We start from the raw sequence: 15,810 nt of genomic DNA, 5'->3' as shown, positions 1-15,810 counted from the left end.
TATGAATAATATTTTTTTTTCTCTGGACTTTTTCGTATAAATCGCGGTAGAAAAATATAAAATATTTTTCTACGCTTGCTACATGCAAAAAATACATTTGCTTAATTACTTTTACGATAAACTGTAAGTAGATGACTTACATAGCGCATGAGCGACTCTAATACTTGATTTATGGAACGCGCAGATTTTTTGCATTCCATAAATACGTAGCGTGATTCTCGCGTTATTTGGACTAATGCAATTGCTGTACGCTCGTAAGTTATGCACGTTATAGTGCAGCCATTCCTTGCCAGTTTAATAATAAGTTTTCATCGTAATAATTTCGCAATTTATATTTAGCAGCGTAAGCGAAACGGGAACTAAAGTTATATCGACTCGGAGCAAAATTTAACGAGAGTCGGAAGAAAAAAATGATGGTAATTTTGCGACAACTCCGATGCATTTTTAAAGCACCTAATTGGTGCTCTCAACATAATATTGCCCTTCGCGTTTCGAGAAATAAATAATATCTCCATTAATCATCGCATTATACAACACGCGACGTTCGTGACTACCGGATGTTGCAAAAGTAATTAGTTGCAGACGCTACTGCAATATTCTAATAAGAAAACGGAGACAGAGGATTAATGGGTATAACGTAATTGCCAATTTTCAGAAAATTGCTCGAAGATTTATATCCTCGAATCTTTGTACTTTCACGCAGGGGGTCGAAATTCACGTATTAATCATCTTCCGTGATCTACAATGCGAATAATGAGTCTCCTTCGCTGGCCACGGAAAGGATTTAATATTAACCCCTTTATAAATCGCTTTGCAATTAATATTAAATATTTGCGTGATATAATTTTCTTTCCATACATACACACACATAAAGTAAAATATTAATTGCATTAAATTTGTGCGGCCGACATCACGTGTAGGCCGCTGATTTCGCGTTCGTGTGCAAAGAGAAATCTAGAATCTAGAGCAGTACCTCCCGCGAATACACTTCGATATGCCCTTCCCACGGGAGAAGGGGGTTAAACGAGGCTCATTAGCTTAAAGCGCAGCGCGAATAACCCTCTATTTTAATAGCACTCGACGCCCGTTTCTCCTCTTTGCACGTAACCCTATCTCCAAGAGGCAACGAACGATCCTTTCAAATCACCCAAGCCTGGACGCCTTATCTAGTGAATTATGTAATAACGAATACGGCGTCTCGCAAGCTATTTTTCCCCGAACGAAACAACGTGGGGGGTTGATGCCTCGTCTCACCCCTAATGCGAGGTCCTCGTAGCTCCGATGGCGGCGGCGGCGGCGGCGACGGCGGCGACGGCGACAGGGATGGGAATGAATTCTGCGGCATTTATAATGGAGATCCGGACGCGTGCGGCGTCGCTGCCATGCTTTCCATCGCTTTCCGAGGAAAAAGACTGCAGGTTCGGAGGCTGCAACGTAATAATCGTAAGCCCGGCTTGACATCCGCGACGCTATGTCAGTAGTAAAAAGAACGTTTTACCGAGCGTAACGGTTATCTCGGCAAGCAAGCGACGCCGTGAATACGTCAGAGCCGCCTCCAGATTACGCCTTCAAGGCGTTGAGTGGATCTTTCGTTGTTATTCGTTCCCGATGCTGCCGGTGTCAGTGGTGAACGTCCGAGTTAAATCGTGTCAGAAACGGAACGTAGTAACTCGAAGAGACGATAGCTCCGTCACGTAAAAAAGCTTTACGGTCGACCACGGGCTTACGTAAAAGATTGATGATCAACAGCGTATAGCAGGCGAGAAAGAAGCGGTAGATGTAACATGGCGTCCTATCAATACTCTTTTAAATTATCTTTCCAAATTTGCATTATCAATAACTTTGAAGTTTCTTGAAATTGAAAGATATATGGCACATACTTCCAAAAGATCGATTGCATAGATAAAACAATTAAATGCAAATAGATTAAGTACCGTGCAGTTTAAAAACTTTATGAAGTAATAAAAGCGTCACCCTTTCTACGCGCGTGCTTTCCTCGAACAAGATGGCCGGTAATAAAATACTTTATAGAAGGTAGTAGTTGCTTTAAGAAGTAAGTAATGTTGCCACCCAACGTGCGAAGGCTCTGCGACTTCAGTTTTAAGACGGTGTAGAGTTTCCGCGTTATTTTGTTTTACGATGGCATTGACGATAAAGATAACATAAAAGTATAGATCGATTCCGAATTACTGCGGGGGTAGTAAAATATAATTTTATAAATAAAAGTTTTTTGTGATGGAACAGAATGGAAATAGCTTTCGTTGCTTTCAATTATTTCGATTATTGAACCCACGCGGCTCGACGTAACTCGGAAAAATTAATGGAATTAGAACACGTTTTTTTAACTTTATATTTTATTTAATTGCACTTAATATCATCAACTTAAAACACATATAATATAATTAATAAAAAGATAAATATATTATAATTTCTCAAATTTCTGATTATAAACTATTTGTACGAGAATCTAAATTATAAACAAATTTTTATATTTGAAGCTCCCGTTCAGCAACGTTTTATCGTACGGACACATCGGAAATTGATAAAAAGCTCAACGTCTCAACAAAGTAAAACTTATTCATTCAGAGTTGGAATCACGTCTCCGTGGTTGATTAAACGATTTCGCGATGAAACGCGATACTCGACGGGAAAATTTTGAATGCGTAGTACTCTTCCGTAATCCTACCGCTGAGCAACCACTATCGTCGTCATCGTCATTGTTGTTGTTGTTGTATTTCTCAAACATACACGCAGATATAACACTACCTAGTTTGTTAGTTCTTCGAGATCGTTAAGCAGCGTATCCCCTAGAGGTTTACTCGATTATTATCCGACAAACCTGTATATATGTAACATTCAAGTAACTCGATATAACTCAATGTAAGTTATTATAACATACGCGTTTGCTGTATACTAGTATAACCAGTAATTCTATACTCGTCTTTAGTTAGATAAATATACAACCGCAGTTAGATTATGTTTGCTAATTACTTTTTAGAAATTGTCCTGCGTTTTATTCGCCAGATAAGTTTCAGAATTTTATATATATGTCTATAAATAAATATAGATGAATAGATAGATATATCTCTTATATATTTATATGTTAGCTTTGAAAAAATGTAGATAAGATTGTGTATACGGGCACGTAAAATATTGTTAGCTAATTATGTTAGGATTCGTTTACTAACACATTTTCCCAGGTTTCTGCGGTATCCTTTACAAACTTATACGCATAACCTCCGCCTCACGAATGCAAACTAAAATTCCCGTTATTTTGGAATCCCGTCATTAGATTTCAAGCTACACAATTTTGGCGAAAGTACCGTTGGACAGCCAAACGGGAGGGTTCTGTAAATAGCGACTTAATTATACGAACGCCTGTATTCTGCAAAGCAAATCAGGGGTACGAAGACAGGTAACTCTGCCTGAGCCTCAACAACCTCTCGGTATCTGTGTTAGGGTGAATTTTACGTGTGCATGTATTCGTCGAGTCTTCGTATTTACAACGGTACAATAAGTTTATACGGATTGCATCCACATCGTAATTACCGTAACGACAATCGTTTTTATTACAATGTTACGCAATATAAATTTTTATAATATGTGAATGTTATAAAATGTTTGTTGTTACACATTCCATAAAATTTGTCCTATTATTAAATTTTTAAAAATTAAAAGAGTTTAACAAAATTATCCGTTGCATACTCAGAGAAATAATTAGCAAACGTTTAGTTAAGTAGAGATTAAATGAATTTTGTAGTTACTGGTACCAAAAACTTGGTTACATTTAACGAAACATTTTGTCATAAGTTGTATGAAAACAATTGTTTGGTTAAGGCTATAGATTGCTAGGTCAAAACAACTACATATTTAATAATTATTACTGTAAAATTCATTCAATCGCTATTCAACCAAACGCGTTTGGTCTATCTCACCAAATATTTCTCTCAATGCAATGGGATTTCTATAAATCCGATGAGATTGCGCTTAAACCGTTACAATAACAATAATGTCCAACATGTTTATAATAAATACATGAAATCGTATTTATTCATGCACGACTGAAATTAATACTAAAGTGATTATTTACAAAATCAAGAACTACACGAAATGGATCACCCTGTACACGTATACGCGAATGTGAAATCAATAGTGTATGCGTTCGTGTGCGAGCGTATGTGTATTGTCAAGCGTTTCCCAGGGATTACCAGAGTTTCACTTCCAGTCCAAGATGCTCCCCGAGCTCGGCAGCCAACTATTAACTGCATCTAATTACAAGGGTTGATGCAACATAGATGCCTAATTAATGGCTGCGAGATTTACGCGCAGATGCACGTGAGAGTTTAGGCCGTTTTGCATAAGACGTCCCGATGATGAATGCTTTTCATATCGTTTCCGTGCCGATGCATTTGCCTGACAGTTAATTTTCATGGGTATGTCGCCACGTGCCGCCGCGCACACCGCCGAAAGATATTTCAATAATTATATAGACATAATGCCGAAACGATCCTATATATCGGGGCGAAACGAACATCACCGCGATGCGCAGCATGGACCGCAGGCTGCAGGGAACGCGTCTGCCTAGTCGCGACCCAACGATTAGGGTCGCGATCGTGAGAGACGCTTCTCGAGATAGCGTCGTTACGAGTAAGCACCTCGTTACGGAACACCGAACGGGCCAACGTAAAAGTCAAAGAACATAAAAACTATCTAGATAGCTTGACGTCCTCGCGTGAAATTCAAAAACGAACTCGCATCAGGAGGGATCAAGAGGGTTGTATCATTAAAACTCGATCTCTCCCGACGCGTCACCGGGACGCGCCGCGCCGCATCTCGCAACACGTCACGAAGAGTTAACAAAACGAGAAAGCCGCTACCAGGGATAAAAGTTTCCGCGCTCAATTTATCGCCTAAGTAGCGTCGTTTACGAAACTTGGATCGCGTCGGAATCCGCGCTTCCTTCATCCGCCTCCGTCCCTTTCTCCCCGTCGCCAATTCGCTCTGTCTTGCCTTCCTACGCTATCCGTTTTATTTGCATTCTGTACAACCCTTCCAGATTTCTGCTGAAACTGGTTCAAACTACCAGCGATATACGAAACGGGGTGAGGAGGGAGGAAGCAGAAGAGAAGACGAGAGTTCACAGGCCGCATGGTCGGAGAGATGTGTTACAGTGCCGTGAAATTCATATAACACGGATCACTTCTTTTCCGAGAGAACTTTGCGTAAACGTTGTGCACCGGAACGTTCAATCGTCGCGCCTTTTCACAAAACTCAGAATTAGTAGTAATCACGTTTGAGAATGCACAACCGATATTTCATGTCGTTTGTGGATTTGCACAGAAGCAAAACGTAATAAAGATCTTTGGAGGTTTCCTTGGACGACGTACGAAAATTGGGTCGATTTCTATTACGGTATATTACGGTATTATATTAAGACCGATGGTTATTATAAGATTTCCGGTGGGAGATTTCCGAAGGAAGGACTTCATAACGTGTGTATATGTATGTGCTTAATGGAATCAATTTCCTCGTAGAAGACAATTGATTCTATTAATTTTGAAGATCCTTATTTTTGAACCGCAATTTCGGATTACCATTAAATCAATTTTCTCAAATGTCTATTTATGTAACACATGAAAATGTAAATTTTTTTGCATTTAAAAAATATATGTTTTTTTCCGATTGCAGTAATCACTCCTGCTTTTAGTAAACAGTATGAATATTGAATGAATTTTTATTCGAATACAACGTGATAAATCTTGTAGAATTACAATTTTTTTCTTAAATAATCAAAGACTTATTTTTTTTAAACTAAAGAACGCGCAGTAAAAAACGTTATATTATAATATAATTTTTTAGACATAACGCATCATCCTACATTACTTACACGACGTCGCTCATATTTTACGGTGCGCAAAATTGCCAGTAACGAAGGATAAGCTGGCATATTTGCATTATCGATAATCAATTGCGAATTTATTGAACTACCTCGAGACAATCAAGCAGTATTGCTCAATCAACTGTAAAACAGTCGTAGGTTTTGTAAAGAACTCATAACATTGATGTCTTTTTTTTAATCGACTGAACATCACAGTTTAACATAAACGATGTGGAGATTATCTTTTCATATCTAATATAATCGTATTATATATTATGCATCAGTTTTACGCATCAATCTAATTATTGCGTCATTATTATATTATCTAATAATAACATTAATTTCTAATTAGATAAGCGAAATACATTGCAAATGTTCCCCAATACGTTGATGAACTAATAAATTTCAACTATAAACACACAGGAAAGCACGCGTACGTTTGTATTAAAGTTTTGTATTGTGTTATGTATTAAGGTTGTAGGTAATTTAAATTGCTGTTGCTTAAAACCAATGAGATCAAATCGAGTTTCTAAATTACTTCTTGCGCGTTGGAATAAGAGAAAAGAAATTCTCTAGTACTATTGCACATATATATATATATATATATATATATATATATATATATATATATATATATACACACACACCCCGTATTTCGCAGCAGTGGAAAAGTTTTACCCTCATAAGCCGCGGCTTTGTTCGCGAGCGTGTATTAGTCCATAAAATCGACGCGGAAGAGGCGAAGAAGGATATCTATCGCCACGAATCGACCATTCCCGGCGACCCTCCGAATTTACCTTCAGGAGTTCACCAACTAGTTTCCAAAGTCAATGAATTAAGCCGGCCGCGATGCCGCTCGCGATTTAATTCATCGATCAACGCCTTCCGTGCTCCTCCCTCGAGACTCCTAATTGAATCCTTACAGCGTAACGAGCGACCACGCAATGCTTAGTTTATATCGTGTTCCTCTTAATGAAATACAAAGTGTCTGGAAACTTTACGCAGATCACAATGCCACGATAAAAGCTACTTTATCCTACACCTTCGTCAAGTATGATATAATGATCCGTAAAATTTTATTATAGAATAAACAGAAAATTTCCATAACGCGTATAAAACGAGTTTTTTTATCTTGCTACTCGCAGCTTTACGGTGTTGTTCTTACCAAGTACACAGAACATTGTTATGTACAATAATAATTGTGTTTACTGATATCTCTGAATTTATATTTCAACTTTCCTGATTACTTTCGAATTGCATTTTTTAGCTCCGGAGATTATCGCGTTTTCGCAAGCTGAAAAATACCACCGGTGTATTTCAATGCGTCTGATGTATCGCATGTAAAATATTGGCTAAATCCTGCTGGCGTACCTGCAGCCATGTACATACAGCATACTTCGTCAACGTCGTTCGACTTTTAAAGGAAACGGGATACTCGCCACTCGAGCCGCGGTGATATACCGTGCAAGAGTGTGTCAAAGTACATCAAAGCGCTTGCTTTCAAAGCGGACAGCATCAGCCGCATTCACCGTGAAACGATCTCGATCGCCAAAGACATTAACTGTTTATACCTTTTACCAAATATCCTCCTCTTTGCGCGTGGTCGTCTGTCAAAATGTCGATATCAGTATGCCCACCACGCTGCTACCGAGCACTCTGATATATATATATATATATCAACGTATGATACTCGAGAGAGAAAATGCAAAATAAGATGTGCATTGAATGGAAAAAGGAAAGCAGAAGTATTTAGTTAGAGCAGCAAAAACAAAACTTTTAAATTGAATCAATTTGAAAATTGTTAATTAATTTTTCTGTTAAAATAATTGCCAAGCGCCATAAAATTATTTACATATTTCTTTACTACTTTTTTTTATTTAATAAAACATTTGTTACTAATACTTTATCTTCCATTTCCATCTAGATGTTATTATCATAAAATTATTAATTACATATTAATTGTTTATTCGATTACTGATTGCACCGACAATCGTAATTCGGTGGTAAATAAATCTCACTGAGCAATTATATTGATTATTACAATGTACATTATACTAGGAAAATTACTTCATTTAATTAATCCATGGCTCTCTCTCTCTCTCTCTCTCTCTCTCTCTCTCTTTCACTCACTCACTCACTCACTCGCTTATACACACGCACGTATACACATGTGCGTGCGCATAATCAATTATCACACCTATGGTGATAATTAATATATGCATAAATAAAATATTGGTTTGAATCCGAGTGATAACATGATCTTAATTATTCTTACAGATTTCTCTTTTTAGAAAGAATAAATTTATTTGACACCACAGCTATAATATTTATATATCATTAATTATTTAATTGTAATGCGCAAATATCAAGGAAATAATGTTGATGTTTGAAATGCATGTTACATTAAAATTGCCAAGTATAACAATGCAATCTTTCTTGATTACATTACATGTTACATTTGCAAGATATTATAAAAAATCCGCTTTTTGCTCGTGCCATGGCAAAATCTTATTCCACGTTAAAAATACGTTATCGTTACATTTCTCCATAATAAATTTCCGATTTTGTTTCACAAAATAAGAAGATTAAAACCAAATAATACATTAACGTCTACGTGCGGTATAGTACATTGTTTATGCGCACGTGCGAACAATACATTTCTTCTCTTTGATTTTTTTCGAGAATTATAGAAATCATCGTATCAAAATTGCGATCTTTCGTGTCGAGGCTTTTGTTCAAAGACAGAGACTACTCTGAATGAATTATCGCTCACGATCATGAGATGCTGTATATGATAACATTTATGTCAAACAGGCTCGGGTAACGCGTGTTTCACAGCTCTATATTTTGTTCCATTTTATCGCGCTCATTAAACTTAAGATGATATCACGCGATATTGAGTATCCGTAATATTGTATTTTATAAGGATGATACATCAGGTGTGTGTGTGTGTGTGTGTGTGTGTGTGTATGCACGTACGAAAAAGCTTTAATTGGCCAAGCCTTTCTTGAAAAACAAGAGGATGCAATTGCAATATAACTATTGGAAAATATCCGCTGAGCATGTTGATTCACTCATTCGCCCAATCGTCATAAATACACATTGCGAATGCGAGCTTGTGGTTTGCAAAGTAATACGCGAAAATATTGACGCTCCTCTGCATCGAAGAGCGAGTACCAATATTTTTGCCACATTATTTTTTCAAAGGGCGTATTTGAGTTCGCGACTGGAAATGTTGATTGACGTTTGTCGCGCGTTCTAAGGGGGAAAATAAATAACGCGTCGTACGCTGCCGTCGACCTGGTGCGCAAAATTGTCGTTGGTACAAGGATGAAAATGTTATCTTTTACCCAGGGATATATGGAGCACAATCTGATGTATGCTCCCCCAATTCCCAGTCCATCCCCGCTCAGAGCGCGGCCTCTTTGTGTGATCGTACGTGTACGTGTTTTCCCCCATTCCCTCATCCCCTTCACGACCCTTTCCCCGTTCGCCATTTATAGTGATTGCTTGATTTATTGTATTACGCCTACACAAAGCATATTGGATCGTAGCGGTCGACTACGAATTTTCAACGACAGGCATTCAATCGTACATGGATTGTAGAATAAAAAATTATGAGGAAGTATCATATTTATATTTCAAGAGGATCGTGTATAGATTTTTCTGAAAGCACACTCTATGTGTAATTTATGAGTGCCATGTAAAATGATTGAAACCGACAAATCTATCAAAAATAATAGCTTTAATAATTTCAAGTTGTTTATATTTATTTAGCGCAATTCTTAGATAATTAAAATGAGCTCGTTCAGTGATTGAATCAAAACATTAGCAAGCACGCGTGACATCTCTTCGTAAATTTATGATACAATTTCTGAAAGCATATGCGAGTCTATAATATACGAGCGTTAAAGTACACGTACATATGTATAAATCATGCGGATGTATTATATGTGAGTAAATAATTAAGTATTCATTCGCGTTAACTGATTGATCAAAGCATTTACATAATTTAATTACGCTAATATAATTACTAACTGCTATCAGTAATCGAGATTACGATCGCTTTTATTAATTTTGTACGGCGAACATACCGTGCGACATTGCGCCGAAACGATATTATACCGTCGCCGAAATGGATAAAATCGATTTATCGCGATTTTCATTCTGTGCCGATTAAATATTTCAGCGCGCCGAATAAACCGCATGCTGGGAGGCCGCGGGTGTAATTTACTCTAATTCATTAGACTAAAACCGATAGTACCGGCGCGTGTACTACATTGGAAGCGCCGCGAGAGTGTCGCTATTCCGGTTTAATCAGTCGCTGCAGTCATTTTGTCGAAAATCCGTGTATACCCCGAGACCGCCATAAATCTTTGAACATCGATGTCACGTACGGGTCGCGCGAGACTTCTCTAATAAGAACTCTCGCCAGCGTGTCCGTAATTTTCGAGAACGCGACTTGATCTCCGTTTGGAAACTACATCACGTATCTTGCCAAGTGACGCCTCAAATATTGTGCATTCCGCTTTTGTAAAATATACACTTATATATTGGTTTACTCGAAAATCTCTTCCACCCCAGAATAGACCTTAGCGTAATAAAAACGTAATAAGAACGATTGAAATCTTAATTAAACAGAATTGAATCTATGAATGAATAGAAAGCAAATATTAGAAGTCAAAATTATAAATGCATACGACAGCACTTAATTCTACTAATCGTGACTTTTTTTTTAGCAATCTCACCTAAAGTAGATCTGCATTTTATAAAATCTTCATTACGAGTGCGATGAGATACTTCGTATTATATTTGTATTATTGTTTAATTCGAAAAAACTTGTAAGGAATAACGTTGAGACGTCTCACCTTTTTTGAAGCTTTATGGTATTGTAGACTTCAATTTTACTGTGGCCTTTCAATAGCACGGGCATTACCGATTCAAATTGTGTCCCGCGTTTACGAGCCATTTTCACACGGCGTTGTTTTACCGTTTCCCATAGCCGATCTCACCAACGCTGCCGCGCGTTTTCGCCGGAAGTTGCTACGTGCAGAAAACTGTTTAAATGGAAAAATATTACTCTAATTTTAATGACTAAAGTTTGTCGTTGTTTTTGAATCAGACGCATATCTCTTAAATTATATTCAAAATTTTTTTAATGAATCGTATAGAAGCCATCGCATAAAAAACTTAGAAATTTATACTAAAATATACTAAAAATTGTTTTTATTAAATATTTCAAATTGGTTTTGACCGTTCAATTTCGAATTTCAGATAGAAATTTCTTTTGCTTTAGAGAGATTGTAATTACTACTCGACATGAATATAGTTCTATCTAACGTATCTACCACGTAATATTTATGGTATCCAATATCCATCCGCGGGTACAGAAGATATGAAATTTTTAGAAATACGTGCACAGACTCACGACAGTATTTAATACATACGTCTCTTTTTGTGTTTTTCTTTTTTTTTCTTTCGCGCTTCTATTCGCGGGGGATCTTGTTAAATCTCATTCATCGTCGAAAAATCCAGGCACGAGTATATGCGGTTTTTCAACGTGCTCGTAACCTGTATCACATTGCGCGGTAATTGCAACTAGCTGACCGGCAAACTCATGACTGAAGGGACATTCGCATCTGTCGAGGTTGAACACGTTTTGTTACATTTATTGAGAGACGATACGGTACCGCGAAGAGAATGCGGACGCAAAGTATCGCACAAAACGGAAATTGAAATTCCTACCTATTGCTGTATCGAACGCACACATCTTGTCTGCGTATTATTTTCAGAAAAGTAATTCTCGTATGTATATATTTAAATATCGCTAAGGTCGTTCACTTTAGAGTCATTCCAAGATATAATATACATGACAACGGCAATTCATGATAATAACAGCAACATGTAATATTAATATTTATAATTTTATTAAAATTTATTTAAATTAACATTTCATGTATTGTACTTGACAATATTTTGTATACGTAATGCAAACCGTTAGATGTAATTAATCAACCGTACACAGTAAAAGGAAGAGTGGACCGCTTATCAAATTTAAATTTCGCGATTAGTTTTTAAAAATATTCTTTCGTCCGAAAAATATCTGTTTCAATCTTGGTCATGTCGCGATTTATCAAATTAAGTGGTTAAACATGTGACTCGTTAGTACAAAGTACGTAAAATTTTCATTTACTATAAATTTCGGGAAATATCTCTGATGAGATAGTGAAATTCATTGTGCTTCATTTAATGTAAACGCAAAGCTTTAAGAGGGATTTCACAGTGCAGAGAGAATTATGTTGCGTTAAATCAATTTAATAGCGACAGATACGCTCGAAGAAAAAATCTTATTCGGGTTACGAACCGTTGACAGGACAATTAATCGAATAATCGAATAAAATTTTTGAGGGACTGGTCCGACGACGATAGACCGAGCCATTATAATCCACGCTGGATTAAAGGATAAATTTATGCGAGCGACGGAGGTACGATTTTAAGGGATAATTACCTGTAATTAACCGAGTTAATCGCCTGTAAAGTACATGGGAAAGTAGACGGGACGGCGCTGAAATCAATTCAATACGAGCTGAATATATATATAAATCTGGCAACCGTTTGAATTACATGAATTACGTAATGCGCCCGTGTTAAATTCACAGGGAAGGTAAAAAGATCACTTTTTTATATCGATTTCGATCCTTCACTTTACGAATTCTTACTTGATATTGTGTAAAATAATTTATATCTTTCTTAAAGCGTCGTGTCTCACGCGATTTATTCAATTGAAAAGTATCGAAATGGTAGAGAGTGAAAATTCTGGATTATTATTTTATCGTGGTACTCTGAACATTTTGATGCTTGGATTTAAGCGTATCCTCGTGCTGTGGTTTAAATTTTTCACGCCACGCGTAATCTACTCAAATCCTGTTTTTGCGGATTAAGAGAGTAATCGCACAAATCGACGGATACTGTCATTCGGTATAATAGAAAGCTGTCGATTGTTTATTTAATACTCAATTTAAAACCCGACGACACAAAATATTCGTCGTAAATTTATCTTGGTATGTGATGCGACGGTATACCGTCGCGTGTTTTTACGCTTTGTTTATGTCGTGGGACTCGAGTCGGCAAGAGCAAACTGCTCCTTGTTGTATTATTATTCTTCGAGACACTGTCGAGGCAAGTGCCTCCGAGGCGCCGAATGCAATCGCTCTCTACACATTAACGCTCACGATAAACAACTCATTAGATCTATCGAGGAAATGGTTTTTCGTCTCAAGTATGTCTTAGTACGAAATAGGAATCGAAGCAAATTACTCTTTCGCAGCAGTATTTACAAGGTGATATATTCTTTAATCTTTTCAATTCATATTACTTACATCGGTCTTTAAACTTTCCGTTAGTTTAAATCCAATTTGTATTATTCTTGGATTAAAAGCGCCCAGTAATACACGAACTATCCGATAAAATGATTCAAGAACGGAAAGCCGTGATATATTGACCGTTTATTAATAATGCATGTATTTCACGAGATTTATACATCCGAAATACATTGCGGTTAAATAGAATTTCAGTTGTGTATTCTCGAACGATACGTCATGTTTTAATTAACCATTGGCTCGAGTTTATTCTCATTCTATAACATGGTTTCAGAAAATGGATGACACCACTTTTTTGAATTGTTTATAGGAACATTAATAAACACAAGATAAATTCATTTTTAATCCCGCATTGTATTGCGTTAATATCGTACAATTTTTTGCGTCATTATATAATATTATATATGCATACATAAATTATCAATATACTTAATAATCTTTTGTAATTAAAAGATATTTTAAATACTTGACAAAATACTTTTTATATTATATAAAAGGTTTATAATTATTTAAATTATTTAGATAAATATAGATTCTACTCATACTTTGTAAAAGTTCATATTTAAAACAAGAGTATGTTGTAAATCATTTTTATATTCAATTATTTCTTAATATTTTTATTATTTTTTACTTAAAATATTATATTAATTTGAATATTTTATATTTTACAGATCTATGTAGTTCGTACTCCGCTGCTGCGCGTCATATCGGTGAGTGACAACTGAACTTTAAGTATAATTTAGAGATGCAATTATGGGTCTAAACGTGCTAACTTTATGCGATACTGTTGGCCAACTTTGATCGCTGATAATTATTCCAACCTCAACATTATCGTATTTTCGACTACAACATCCAGAATTTATGTAGTATACATATGTATATATATATATATATAGTATATATCAGAATACAATGTTGTACGGTGATTATAAGAGATATCGTATATAAAATTATTTTTAATTATTTAAAAGATATTTAAATATTTTAAAATATGTTATTGAAATCGGAGAATATTTCGGAGAAATTTCTTTTTTTTTTCTTGGTTGTTTTTATAACTTGTGTTTGCCGGAATCATGGTATTTGCGAGGTGATCAAACTCATGATGTAAATTTAAAATAAAAAAATAAAAGAATGTAAATAAAGTTCTTGTAGAAATTTAAATATTTGATTGATTGCACAAAGTATCGAAAACATTTTTATATATCCGTTAATATATAATTATTAAAGGTACCCAACTGTCTTTGGCATAAAATCTTATTGTTAATGCCACGTTAATGTCCTTTTGTTCTCTAGGTTCTTAGATTTAGGTACACACGCTTCATTGTTCCGGCAGAGACTAAGAGAAACGATGCGTCACTTATACCGCTAACTGCACATTCCGACTATGAACCTTCGTAAGCGAATGTACGTTATGGGAAAATCCATTAAATTCTAAACGTAATTGCGGTTTCACATATGAAACTCACTAGGCATTCACCATGCGCATGAATATTATAGATATCTGTTTACAGATTCCAATTTTATATGTGTGAAACAGATACGGCGCACGATCATAAATTATTCTTAACTTTCAGATTTATGAAATAAATACGAACTGAAACCTACGTGTGTCTCAATATTCCATCTAATTAAATATTCTATCTTATATATTGAGTCCGTTTTAGACCTATAATTTGCACCTATAATTTTAGCCTATAAGTTTAAATCTATAATTTGCGACAGAATTCGAGATAAGTATGTCATATGTTTTAATAATCCAACTGTATCAATGAAAGAAACGATCAATTATTCTATATATAATTTTAAATTAAATTATAATTCGTATAATACAATCACTTTTTCTTATCTACAATTATATTCATAATTTGATACATAAAATTATAAATAGAATTCTGTCATAAATTATAGATCGTGTAAAGTGGACTTTCTTGAGAATTTCTTATCTGTTCTACCTGAAAAACTCTTTTAAATCTTCCTTAAACTGTAGTTAAAGATTTAAAGACCAAAGTGCAATGCTAACAAAAAAAGATATAGGGCCTTGCACTTACAGTGCAATTAAGTCGTTATACGTGTTGAAGTCGTAGACAAACGATACTTGAACGCACTTGCTTTATTTGAGAAGATAGCACTAGACAATCGCCATCGATTTCTCGTTAATCCCCCTCAGGTTTGTTGAAAGTGGCGATCTTTCTTGTCAGCCATTATCTTCGTATCATTTTCGATCAATATCGGGTACTCGCTATACGGTTAAATCTTCACTCATAAAACGTATGAACACGTAATTGATACCTATCTTGATGCCTGCGAGGACTCTCTCAATATTCCACATGGCATATACCGTATGTGCTATGTGAATACCTAATAACTCGATATTGGCCTTAAGTCGTAGATCGCCATGGATGAAGGCTTGAACGTATCTATCTAGTAATAACGAGACGATAAACCGCCGTGATGGTCGGATTTCTGCGCGGAAACGTAATAATGTTTGCCCGGATAGACGGCTAACGTTGGATTCTCGCGAGCTCGCGCGTTGTCGTTCAACTTGAACTTTTT

At 35.9% G+C, this 15,810-nt stretch overlaps 1 protein-coding gene across 1 annotated transcript in view; it reads right to left on the bottom strand.

Moving 5' to 3' along the window:
* The window catches only part of LOC105195719 (neurotrimin), a 131,068-nt gene that overhangs the window by 87,175 nt on the left and 28,083 nt on the right, over positions 1-15,810 (bottom strand). The window lies entirely within an intron of this gene.

The sequence above is a fragment of the Solenopsis invicta genome, chromosome 4, assembly GCF_016802725.1.
Source record: "Solenopsis invicta isolate M01_SB chromosome 4, UNIL_Sinv_3.0, whole genome shotgun sequence".
NCBI lineage: Eukaryota > Metazoa > Arthropoda > Insecta > Hymenoptera > Formicidae > Solenopsis > Solenopsis invicta.
The sequence above is the reverse complement of the archived record's forward strand: the minus strand, read 5'-3'. Positions and strand labels throughout refer to the sequence as shown.